Genomic DNA, 12524 nt, shown 5'->3' with positions numbered 1-12524 from the left:
ATAAAGACGGATGGCACATGAAATAGCTAATCCAATGAAATAATATATCACGTCATCCAAAATCATCCAAAGCTCTAGTAACTGGTATTGAATGTCATAAACAGCAAATACCACTGATGGAAAACTGCTTATTATTTGCAGAGAGTTTGGTTCACTCATAAAAGAGCAATAATAATTTTTGTGTGTTCATACTATGCCAGTTAGGAAGAGAGGGTGCAGAAAGGCTGAAACTAATAACTTATAGGCAGCAGCAGAAATAGCTGTTGAGCCACTGAGAAGTTGCAAGTATTTACCGTGTATCCATTTCTCCCCCACATAATGATTTCTAGGCTATTACTTTGCTTTGCTAGGGAGGATACAAATAATCCTCCCTAATTTGTATCTGTCCTACTTCATTTATCATTTTAAAAATGATGTTAATGTTTCCCTGGTGTACATGAAAGTGACCTGCTTTCCTTGTTAGTATCTTTTCAGATAGTGGGGAAACGGGAAGTGGGGTGGTGGAAAGGTATGTGCATGAACTAAGTGAAAGTACATTTTCGCAAGTAAGTAATATTTACTCACATAAGACATCCTACTTAACTTCAGAGAATTGGACCCTTGGATAGGCCATTTATACATTTAATAACATGTTTAATTAAACAATATGTTGTAGTGGTTATTCCCTGAGATTTTCAGTCATTTTGGGGATTTGGACACTTAATCCCTGTTCATTTTTAGAAAAATTGGACATCCAGACCCCTTAGGCGTCTCTGAAAATCTCAGCCTTAACATTTTAGTTTTTGTTCATATTTTAGGATTAATCAAAATAGCTGCTAAATAGTATAACATTGGCTCAGTCCTGCTTTGGCCACGATCTGCAGTAAAATTCTTATTGACATGATCCAGTGGGCTGGTGTTTGGTAATGGTCTCTTAAAAGTATGAGAAACTCAGTGGTTTTGCAACATAGGGGTGAACCGTTCATATGAATGTAACGCTGTCCAAAAACTAATGGCTGTAAGCAAGGATCACACCTTCAGCATAAAAGGTTTGATCCAAAGCCCATTCATATCAGTAGTTAGACTGCCATTGACTTTAGTGGGCTTTGTATTATGCATCACAAATACAACCCCCTAGCACTGATCTTAAGGAGAACTTCTTTAGTTATATGTAACAAGCTACTGTAGTCAATATGCCATTCAGTAGAGGGCATAAAGATCATGCAGAGCAAAGACCATTGGTTTACTCAAAGATGTTGGACCAGATTCTGTTACCCAAGAAGTCCCTTGGGCTTCAAAAGCAAGGTTGATTTCAATGGAGTAGGGTGAGTAAGTGTGGTCGAATCCGGATGGGGTCAGTTTTGGTTTTGATCTGCTTGGGTTCATGGTCATACTCCATCAATGTCACCTAGAGTTTCAAATTAACCCAAAATCTTAAACATTTATCTTGCCCATTATTATTCTCTCTACGAACATGAAGGCAGAGGAAAGATGCTCTTGAATCCTAGACTGATAAGTGTTTTAAATTCAGTAGTGAATTATTTTGCTAATTCAGCAAGTTTCCAGCATTTGATTTAAAGCAATGAATATTTAAATGTGTATTTTAAGTGGGTTGAGTTTTCAGAAATTTTTATACATAGGGAATATGATACTCCATCATCATCTGAATTATGCTAACATTTGAAAAAAATCAAGACAACAGTACACTTTTATGCTGTTTCTGTAGTAAGTCAATGCAAGAATTGCATAAAAAGCAGAGTACATATCTTGGGACTGCAAGCAGACGTACTAATGGAGGTCCCTGTGCCATGCACAGGGTCAAATGCTGGTCCCATTGAAGTCAATGGTAAGCCTCCCAGAGTCCTGATAAAATAAATGAGACTCTATGCAGAATGCTCTAGCACATCTGTTTGCAGGATCAGGGTTTTACATTGTAGGTAAAGGCCTAGATCCTTGGCAAAAGCTGAGGAACACACAAGACAACTCAGCTGGGGAGAAGGGAAGATGCGAGTTTAGCCTTTACATTCGCCCAATCATGGATAAAAAAATCTCTCCAAGAACAGATCTCTGCTTGTATTCATATTACCCTTCGATCCATCAAGTAATTAGGCAGATAGTTCTGCTTTGCAATCAAAGTCAGATTCTCTTCACACTTACACAGTGATGGGACACTAGATGGGGAGGGCTCTGAGTTACTAAAGAGAATTATTTCCCAGGTATCTGCCTGGTGGGTCTTGCCCACATGCTCAGGGTCTAACTGATCGCGATATTTGTGGTCAGGAAGGCATTTTCCCCCTTGTCACATTGGCAGAGACCTTTGGGGTTTTTCGCCTTCCTCTTCATCATGGAGCATGGGTCACTTGCAAGTTTAAACTAGTGTAAATGGATTCTCTGAAACTTGCAGTCTTTATACCATGATTTGAGGACTTCAGTAACTCAGCCAGAGGTCCGGGGTCTATTTCAGGAGCGGGTGGGTGAGGTTCTGTGGCCTGCGATGTGCAGGAGGTCAGACTAGATTTGGGGATCTCAACCTTTTTCTTGCTGAGGCCCCCCTCAACATGCTATAAAAATGCCAGGGCCCAACGGGGGCAGGGTGGGGGGAAATCGGGGCTCTGGGCCGGGGCGGGATCTTTGGGCATAAGCATAGTTTTACTTCTATTTGGTGGGGCAAGGGCTGGCGGGGCTCGAGCCAGCTCTGCATTGTGGGGTCCAGGGAGAGAGCGCCACCTCCACCCCCTGACTCACTCAGGAGGCCACCCAGCCTGTCTGGGTTGTAGAGGGGTGCAACCAAAAAATATAACTCAAAGGGGGGACTCAGCTCAAAAAGTTTGAAAATTGCTCAGGGTGCAGGGAGGGGGTAGCTAGGGGCTGTGTGCGGGCAGGGGGGTAGCTCAGGTGTAGGGAGGGGGTAGCTAGGGGCTGTGTGTGGGCAGGGGAGTAGCTCAGGGTGCAGGGAGGGGGTAGGTAGGGGCTGTGTGCGGGCAGGGGGGTAGCTCAGGGTGCAGGGAGGGGGTAGCTAGGGGCTGTGTGCGGGCAGGGGAGTATCTCAGTGTGCAGGGAGGAGGTAGCTAGGGGCTGTGTGCGGGCAGGGGAGTATCTCAGGGTGCAGGGAGGAGGTAGCTAGGGGCTGTGTGCGGGCAGGGGAGTATCTCAGGGTGCAGGGAGGGGGTAGCTAGGCGCTGTGTGTAGGCAGGGGGGTAGCTCAGGTGTAGGGAGGGGGTAGCTAGGGGCTGTGTGTGGGCAGGGGAGTAGCTCAGGGTGCAGGGAGGGGGTAGGTAGGGGCTGTGTGCGGGCAGGGGAGTATCTCAGTGTGCAGGGAGGAGGTAGCTAGGGGCTGTGTGCGGGCAGGGGGGTAGCTCAGGGTGCAGGGAGGGGGTAGCTAGGGGCTGTGTTCAGGTGGGTGGGGGCTCCCAGCTTCAGCAGAAGGGCACTCGGGCTCCTGGCTTCAGCACCCTGCTACTCCCGGCTTGCGGGGGGGAGGTTTGCCATCTTCAGCCCCACGTCGCTTCCGGATTTGGGGCCTTGGGTGGGGGGAACTGGCATCAGCCCCGCACCACTACCTGCTTGGGGGGGATGCTGGCTTCAGCTCTGCGCTGCTCCAACCTGGTGGGGCGGGGGGCAGCTTCAGCCCTGTGCCGCTTCCGGTTGGGGGTGGGTGTACTGGCTTCAGCCCTACACCCCTCCCGGCTGGGGCTGGGGGTAAAGGGCGCCGGCTTCAGTCCCGCACGCCACTCTCTGCTTCAGCTCTGGGGCTCGGGGCACCAGGTTTCAGCCGCGGAGCTCCGCGGCCCCCCTGAATGGACACTGGTTGAGAACTGCTGCAATAGTACATACTAGCATGACAGATGTATATAGATCTACACAACAAAGCCCATTCATTATTTTAGATGTAGCTGAGGAGGTAGGGAGAAATTGCCATTATTTACATACATAAGCAGTTAGCTTAATTAAAGTTCTAAATTATCTCTGCAATAAAAGAAAAAAAACACCTTCATTTGTAGATTCAAAAAAAAGTCTTTAGGAAGACAAAAGATACCAGAGACAGGAACCATGAACAAAAAAGACAAAATGAAATGACCTACTACTGACATAGAAATCCCATTAGTAACAGACAACTTACAGTCTCAATACAGTTGAGAATTAGAAGCTAACATCTGATTTTTTTGGTAATAATTTTTTAAAAGATCATAAATATTAGAAGCTATTTTCTTGCCCATCTGATTGTACTCTTCAATCTAGGGACAAATAAGAAAAGAAATGATAATTTCTATGGGTATGTCTACACTACGAAATTAGGTCGAATTTATAGAAGCCGGTTTTATAGAAATCGGTTGTATACAGCCGATTGTGTGTGTCCCCACATAAAATGCTCTAAGTGCTCTAGTCGGCGGACCGCGTCCACAGTACCGAGGCTAGCGTCGACTTCTGGAGCATTGCACTATGGGTAGCTATCCCACAGTTCCCGCAGTCTCCGCTGCCCATTGGAATTCTGGGTTGAGATCCCAATGCCTGAATGATGCAAAACAGTGTCACGGGGGGTTCTGGGTACATGTCGTCAGGCCCCTCCCCCTCCGTCAGAGCAACGGCAGACAATAGATTCGCGCCTTTTTACCTGGGTTACCTGTGCAGACAACATACCACGGCAAGCATGGAGCCCGCTCAGCTCAGCTCACCGTCACCATATGTCATCTGGGTGCTGGCAGACGTGGTACTGCATTGCTACACAGCAGCAGCAGCTAACTACCTTTTGGCGGTAGACGGTGCAGCATGACTGGTAGCCGTGGGGCTAGCAGCCGTAGGACTGCATTGCACCAGCCTTTTGCCTTTTGGCAGTAGATGGTATATTACGACTGGTATCCATCGTCGTCATACTGCAGTGGCTGTCAATCATGGGCACCTGGGCAGACATGCTCAGTCCTATCGAACTGTCTTGACGATGATGGCTATCAGTCGTAGTATGCTATTTTCTGCCAAGCACCCAGTATTTTCTGCTAAGCACCCAGAAGAGGCCGAGGGCGATCTGGGTGCTGGCAGATGTGGGGCTGGCAGACGTGGGGCTGCATTGCTACACAGCAGCAGCCCCTTGCCTTTTGGTAGAAGATGGTATATTACGACTGGTATCCGTCGTCGTCATATTGCGGTTCGATCAGAGGCACCTGGGCAGACATGCTCAGTCCTATTGAACTGTCTTGACGATGATGGCTATCAGTCTTAGTACACTAACTGCCAAGCGCCCAGTATTTTCTGCCAAGCACCCAGAAGATGCCGAGGGCTATCAGTCATGCTGCACCGTCGTCTGCCAGCTTAAGATGTAAAAAATAGATTTGTTCTGTATTCATTAGCTTCCCCCTCCCTCCGTGAAATCAACGGCCTGCTAAACCCAGGGTTTTGAGTTCAATCTTTGGGGGGGGGGCATTCTGTGTGACAGTTGTTTGTGTTTCTCCCTGATGCACAGCCACCTTTGTTGATTTTAATTCCCTGTACCTGTACACCATGTCGTCACTCGCCCCTCCCTCCCTCCCTCCCCTGGTCCGTCAGATACTAGTTTCGCGCCTTTTTTCAGACCAGACACCATAGCTAGCACTGGGATCATGGAGCCCGCTCAGATCACCGCGGCAATTATGAGCACTATGAACACCACGCGCATTGTCCTGGAGTATATGCAGAGCCAGGACATGCCAAAGCAAAACCAGGACCAGCCGAGGAGGCGATTGCAGCGCGGCGACGAGAGTGATGAGGAAATTGACATGGACATAGACCTCTCACAAGGCACAGGCCCCAGCAATGTGGAAATCATGGTGTTACTGGGGCAGGTTCATGCCGTGGAACGCCGATTCTGGGCCCGGGAAACAAGCACAGACTGGTGGGACCACATCGTGCTGCAGGTGTGGGACGATTCCCAGTGGCTGCGAAACTTTCGCATGCGTAAGGGCACTTTCATGGAACTTTGTGACTTGCTTTCCTCTGCCCTGAAGCACCAGAATACCAGGATGAGAGCAGCCCTCACAGTTGAGAAGCGAGTGGCGATAGCCCTGTGGAAGCTTGCAACGCCAGACAGCTACCGGTCAGTCGGGAATCAATTTGGAGTGGGCAAATCTACTGTGGGGGCTGCTGTGATCCAAGTTGCCAGGGCAATGAAAGACCTGGTGATATCAAGGGTAGTGACTCTGGGAAACGTGCAGGCCATAGTGGATGGCTTTGCTGCAATGGGATTCCCAAACTGTGGTGGGGCCATAGACGGAACCCATATCCTTATCTTGGCACTGGAGCACCAAGCCACCGAGTACATAAACCGCAAGGGGTACTTTTCAATGCTGCTGCAAGCCCTGGTGGATCACAAGGGACATTTCACCAACATCAACGTGGGATGGCCGGGAAAGGTACATGATGCTCGCGTCTTCAGGCATTCTGGTCTGTTTCGAAAGCTGGAGGAAGGGACTTTCTTCCCGGACCAGAAAGTAACCGTTGGGGATGTTGAAATGCCTATCATGATCCTTGGGGACCCAGCCTACCCCTTAATGCCATGGCTCATGAAGCCGTACACAGGCAGCCTGGACAGGAGTCAGGACCTGTTCAACTACAGGCTGAGCAAGTGCCGAATGGTGGTGGAATGTGCATTTAGACGTTTAAAAGCGCGCTGGCGCAGCTTACTGACTCGGTCAGACCTCAGCGAAAAGAATATCCCCATTGTTATTGCTGCTTGCTGTGCGCTCCACAATATCTGTGAGAGTAAGGGGGAGACATTTAGGGCGGGGTGGGAGGTTGAGGCAAATCGCCTGGCCGCTGATTACGCGCAGCCAGACACCAGGGCGGTTAGAGGAGCACAGCAGGGCGTGGTGCACATCAGAGAAGCTTTGAAAACCAGTTTTGTGACTGGCCAGGCTACGGTGTGAAACTTCTGTTTGTTTCTCCTTGATGAACCCTCCGCCCCTCCCCACCCCGGTTCACTCTACTTCCCTGTGAACCAACCACCCCATCCTCCCCTCCCCCCTTCGAGCACCGCTTGCAGAGGCAATAAAGTCATTGTTACTTCACATTCATGCATTCTTTATTAATTCATCACACAACTAGGGGGATACTTGCCAAGGTAGCCCGGGATGGGTGCGGGAGGAGGGAAGGAAAAGGACACACTGCAGTTTAAAACTTTAACTCTTATTGAAGGCCAGCCTTCTGATGCTCGGGCAATCATCTGGGGTGGAGTGACTGGGTGGCCGGAGGCCCCCCCCCCACCGTGTTCTTGGGCGTCTGGGTGAGGAGGCTATGGAACTTGGGGAGGAGGGCTGTTGGTTAAACAGGGGCTGTAGAGGCGGTCTCTGCTCCTGCTGCCTTTCCTGCAGCTCAACCATACGCTGGAGCATATCAGTTTGATGCTCCAGCAGCCGGAGCATCGACTCTTGCCTTCTGTCTGCAAGCTGACACCACCTATCATCTTCAGCCCGCCACTTGCTCTGTTCATCCCGCAATTCAGCCCGCCACCTCTCCTCTCGTTCATACTGTGCTTTTCTGTAGTCTGACATTGACTGCCTTCACGCATTCTGCTGTGCTCTGTCAGCGTGGGAGGACATCTGGAGCTCTGTGAACATATCGTCCCGCGTCCTCCGTTTTCTCCTTCTAATCTTCACTAGCCTCTGTGAAGGAGAAACATTTGCAGCTGGTGGAGGAGAAGGGAGAGGTGGTTAAAAAAGACACATTTTAGAGAACAATGGGTACACTCTTTCACGTTAAATTTTGCTGTTCACATTACACAGCACATGTGCTTTCGTTACAAGGTTGCATTTTTCCTCTTATATTGAGGGCCTGCCGGTTTGGTGTGAGAGATCACTCACGCAGTGCCAGGCAACAGATTTCGGCTTGCAGGCAGCCATGGTAAGCCACAGTCTTTTGGCTTTTTTAACCCTCATAACATGTGGGAATGGTTTCAAACAGTAGTGCTCTGATTTCCCATACCAAGCACCCGTTGGGTTGGCCATTTAAAATGGGTTTGCAATGTAAAAGGAGGGGCTGCGGTTTCCGGGTTAACATGCAGCACAAACCCAACTAACCCCCCTCCTCCCCCACACCCAATTCTCTGGGATGATCACTTCACCCCTCCCCCCACCGCGTGGCTAACAGCGGGGAACATTTCTGTTCAGCAGAGCAGGCATGGGCACCTCTGAATGTCCCCTTAATAAAATCGCCCCATTTCAACCAGGTGACCGTGAATGATATCACTCTCCTGAGGATAACAAAGAGCGATAAGGAATGGATGTTGTCTGCATGCCAGCAAACACCGGGACCATACGCTGCCATGCTTTGTTATGCAATGATTCCAGACTACGTGCTACTGGCCTGGCGTGGTAAAGTGTCCTACCATGGCGGACGGGATAAGGCAGCCCTCCCCAGAAACCTTTTGCAAAGGCTTTGGGAGTACATGAAGGAGAGCTTTCTGGAGATGTTCCTGGAGGATTTCCGCTCCATCCCCATCCCTGCGATTGCCAGGGCAAATTAAACATTAATCATTAAACACGCTTGCTTTTAAACCATGTGTAATATTTACAAAGGTACACTCACCAGAGGTCCCCTGTGTGCCCTCAGGGTCTGGGAGCACTCCTTGGGTGAGTTCGGGGGTTACTGGTTCCAGGTCCAGGGTGATAAACATATCCTGGCTGTTGGGGAAACCAGTTTCTCCGCTTCCTTGCTGCTGTGAGCTATCTACATTATCTCCATCCTCATCTTCCTCGTACCCCGAACCCGCTTCCCTGTGTGTTTCTCCAGTGAGGGAGTCATAGCACACGGTTGGCTGCACCCCCTAGAATGGCATGCAGCTCCGCGTAGAAGCGGCATGTTTGCGGCTCTGCCCCGGACCTTCCGTTTGCTTCTCTGGCTTTGTGGTAGGCTTGCCGTAGCTCCTTAATTTTCACGCGGCACTGCTGTGCGTCCCTGTTATGGCCTCTGTCCTTCATGGCCTTGGAGACCTTTTCTAATATTTTGCCATTTCGTTTACTGCTTCGGAGTTCAGCTAGCACTGATTCATCTCCCCATATGGCGAGCAGATCCCGTACCTCCCGTTCTGTCCATGCTGGAGCTCTTTTGCGATCCTGGGATTCCATCACGGTTACCTGTGCTGATGAGCTCTGCGTGGTCACCTGTGCTCTCCAAGCTGAGCAAACAGGAAATGAAATTCAAACGTTCGCGGGCCTTTTCCTGTCTACCTGGTCAGTGCATCTGAGTTGAGAGTGCTGTCCAGAGCGGTCACAATGAAGCACTGTGGGATAGCTCCCGGAGGCCAATAACGTCGAATTCCGTCCACACTACCCCAGTTCCGACCCGCTAAGGCCGATTTTATCGCTAATCCCCTCGTCGGAGGTGGAGTAAAGAAACCGGTTTAAAGGGCCCTTTATGTCGAAAGAAAGGGCTTCGTCGTGTGAACGTGTCCAGGCTTAATTCGATTTAACGCTGCTAAAGTCGACCTAAACTCGTAGTGTAGACCAGGCCTCAGTTTATAATGCTCCCCGTAGCCATGACCCAAAGGAAAACATCACTAGACAATGATTCAAGATGAGATCAATTATACAACAGATAATTTTGCTGGACAATTAGACCTATTGTTTTAAAAGGCTGGCCTTGCTTTTGCATGTGCACATAATTATGCCTATCATTGGCAGGTGCACACACCCATGGCTCCTGAAGAAAACTAACCATCTGTGTCCTTATGTAAGGCTGACAGACCTTGGTCGTAAGCAGGCAGGATTGAACTGGGGACCTCTGGAGCTTAGTGCATGAACCTGTACCACATGAGCTAAAAGCCAACTGCCTGTTAGCTAAGGCTGTAGAGCAGACTCAATCGCTCTCTCTAAGTGGCCTCTGCACCACTAGATGGGACAGAACACCACACCCAGGAGTGGGTTACACTTACATTAATTAATGTATCACCTGTGGACATCCAAGAGTTTGAATTTGTACCCAGGAAGGCCATTCACTTTTACTGGTGCAAATTCAACCTCCTGCATGACCACCATTTGAAGAGCAAATGCAAGTAAGGGACATTTTTATATCATGCTTGTGTAGTTTTGCATTTGAAAAGCGGAGGCACAAGTATGTGAGTGAATAATTTTGCATGTGTGCTGCTTCAGCTAAGCAAAATCTGACTTGAAAATGTGCCCTTTTAATTTCAATACATAACAATCCTGTTATTGAACTGGAGCTGTGCAGAACTGGAGATGGAGCTTTTAAATGTCAGGTGATTTGCAAATAGTACTGGGTTAAATGAGTTTCCAGGCTTTTGGTGGACTATATCACAAATAGAGATAGACCCAAGTTGCAAAAATTGGATCAAGACCTGGAGTGAAATCCTGACCCCATTGAAGTCAATGGGAGTTTTTCCTTTGACTTCATTGGGGCCAGGATTTCTCACCTGAACTTCCCCAGTGTTCAAATCCTGGGTTTTTATTTGGCCTGTTATATAGCTGGGGAACAGCTGTACAGTTAAAATCTGGAGCTGAATTTCCCTTAGGACAACAGTGTTTGGAACTGTAGTTTTGGTTTTGATCCTCTCTCGGCACAAATAATATTAACACCCTTTTAATTCTGTTATCTTGAGAAACAAAAAAATACCTACTGTCTCATTTTTTAAAAGTATAAGATTGCAGGCAGTATACTAAAGACATGCTTCTATCATGATGATTTATTCATAACCCTTTCTACATATCAAAATAGTAGTCACCATTAGGAACATAAAATGAAAAATAGTAGTGGGTAAGAACAAGATTCTCAGCTGCTTTAAATGAGCACAGCTCCTTTCACTGCAGTAGCGCTGCACCCATTTATACCTGGTAAGAATCAGGCCCTAAGTTCCCATATTTGTAGTTCAGACTCTAAAATATTTCCGAGTAACTGAGGGTGTATCATTAGGATTTCCTTTCACCTGATAGGTTTTTTGTACTGTTCAAAGCCAAATCCCAGAATTTCACTGTAAAAATAAGATGTTTAGCTATTTGTCCTAATTTAAAGAGAAAAGGATGATAAAGAATGTACCTCCCGATTAACAGAACAAAATGTTGCAAAATGAGTGACATATATATACACATTACTTTACGACAGGATTACAAACCTTCTATATAAATGTAAGAAGTCTCTTTCTGATCTTAAATTCCAAACGGCATTATTCATATAGAGCTCATTAAAAATAAATAGGAAGAAATCCTCGTCTCCACATCTTTCCTACAGATCTCTCTCATCTTAGGACAGATACTGTATGTTGTCACCTGTAACACAGGAAAAAAAGAAAAATACAAATGCAAATTATTTTCTGTGGGAAGCAGTATTAAGTGTAGATCTGTAGTCAAACATACACATTCAAGCTGAATTATACTGTCCCTTGGGACAGAATGTCAGAGCTGAAATCCTCAAAGAGTGCAGCTACTAAATCCTCACAGACACTTTGTAACTCCATTCACAAAATGTAGTTGCCCCCTCTCTACTCTGGAGTCTATCATCACGTTTGATCAGAAAGCGTGGTTGATTAAAATAGCTCACTTTCCACTCTCTCGTAAGCTTGGTGAGGAAAAAGTAATAACAAAAATATCAAAAGACAGATGTTACCACAGTAAGATTGTCCAAAACTTAGATGAATGGCAAGCCAGGATGGGAAGGAGACAAGTGGTAAGATTTGTCACACTGTGAGGAATTTTGTATTTCCTTCACAGATTCAATCAATTGAATTTTAGTCAAGTTGGGTGCTTGAGTGTCTGGAGGGAACAAAATGCGGTGAGGTAGATCAGCATAGATCTATTTACTCCAATGTAGTCATGCCAATTTACATCCACTGAGGCTCAGGCTCAACATATCCTTTAGCTGAATTTCAGTCATTTTTGCTGCCTGTGACTCTGAGGAAATTTTGTCTGGTAACCTCGATCCATGTCCCTCCTGTCTTGAAAGATATATTATATTCCACCAAAGTTCTTATACTACTCTCAGACCATGGTATCTGAGCCCTGTCCAGTAGTGCATTAAGCATTGGGACTAGCATCTGTCACATGTGGTTCATTCTCTCTCTCTCATATTCTCCACAGAAGGATAATTGTGTGTGCAGTACAGGATTTTGTTTTGGTAGGATTGGGAGGGGGGTTGATATGTTTTGTTTTTTAATGTACACATTGCTCTGTGTTTATGTTGGACAAGGAAAAGTGAAAGTGCACCTTGCACTTTGAAGGTGGCAAGTTTTGGAGTCCTTAGTTCCTGTGACAGTTCATTCCAAAGTCCCTGAGAAAGCACAGTCTCCTGCACAGATGAGCTTTAGCCTGATGATAGGACATCCCATTGTGCCTGAGGAAGAGAGTTGTCAACCATGGAGAGTTCCAAACTTTTTCTGTTCAGAAATATTGACTTTTTGGTTTGGCTTGGTGAACTGAATCATGTTTCATTTTGGGTCAGCATTGAACTGCATCTGCCTGAGCTTCATGGGAGCTGCACTTCAGGTATCTTAGGCCCCCAGTCTTATCTACAGGCCAGGCACCCCAGCCAGAGTATATCTTCAATGATGCACCACAGTCATAGGACTTCCATAA

This window comes from Emys orbicularis, chromosome 7, assembly GCF_028017835.1.
Source record: "Emys orbicularis isolate rEmyOrb1 chromosome 7, rEmyOrb1.hap1, whole genome shotgun sequence".
NCBI lineage: Eukaryota > Metazoa > Chordata > Testudines > Emydidae > Emys > Emys orbicularis.
This window is presented reverse-complemented; position numbering follows the sequence as displayed.